Source organism: Octopus bimaculoides, chromosome 18 (genome assembly GCF_001194135.2).
Source record: "Octopus bimaculoides isolate UCB-OBI-ISO-001 chromosome 18, ASM119413v2, whole genome shotgun sequence".
NCBI classification, from domain to species: Eukaryota; Metazoa; Mollusca; class Cephalopoda; order Octopoda; family Octopodidae; genus Octopus; species Octopus bimaculoides.
In genome coordinates, this window is record NC_068998.1 from 19,048,158 (window position 1) to 19,049,122 (window position 965).

Genomic DNA, 965 nt, shown 5'->3' on the forward strand with positions numbered 1-965 from the left:
TGTGTGTGTGTGTGTGTGTGTGTGTGTGTGTGTGTGTGTGTGTGTGTGTGTGTAATCATGTAATTTTACTGACTGTTCTTCTTATCTTTCTAAAATATTTCACAATTCAAAGTTTTGAATTATTGGCCTTTTCAAGTTTTCAGCATTTATAACTGAAACCCTTATACATACATACATACACACACGCGCATACATACATACATACATACATACATACATACATACATACATGCGCTCGTGCGAATATCGTCGAAGTGTGCCGTAATCCATTTCAGCTGATCTTATCAATCGGTTTCGTACTGGCTATTAAATAACCGGATATTGTTATATAACAGCACCACGTGCTCTTCAGATACCGATTGGTAAGATAGGCTGAAGTGGATCTATAATACTACATATTTTGATTAATATACCCATTCTATTGACAAATACATGCAAAAGCATATTTTTTCTAACTTGTGGATTCTTAGACAAGAAGTAAAAATGGATTAAAAAATCCTGGCAGTGTTAAACGAATTTGGCTGACTATATCCAACAATCAGATAAATACAAGTAGAACAAATTACTCTGGGTAATTCCTAATGTATGACAAATAAATCCAAGTGTTTAGCATATTTGAGAGATAACTAATTATTGTGACGCATAATTTCTGTTTCTAATTGTCGTGACGTAGAATTCATATTTTTTTTTTTCTTCTTTCGTTATCAACTGACGTCATCAAAAGTTAAATACTAAACTGGTTTTTCTTAAAACACTATATATTTTCTTGACGTTCTTCTTATCTGCGTTCGTCTAAGAGAGATATTTTCTTAGTTCACTTTGAAGTTAACCAATTTTGGATTGCCTTGGTAACGTTGTTAACATATTTTTCGGATATATTAATTTGACTGATATTTTCTGTATCTAAATATGCTGGCACAATTGCAACGTTCGTCGGTATTGTATGGTGTAATCACCAATTAAAG

The 965-nt window shown here is 32.5% G+C and overlaps 1 protein-coding gene across 1 annotated transcript in view; it reads left to right on the top strand.

The window, feature by feature from the left end:
- Positions 1-965, top strand: part of LOC106869609 (mucin-5AC) — a 22,653-nt gene that overhangs the window by 18,020 nt on the left and 3,668 nt on the right. The window lies entirely within an intron of this gene.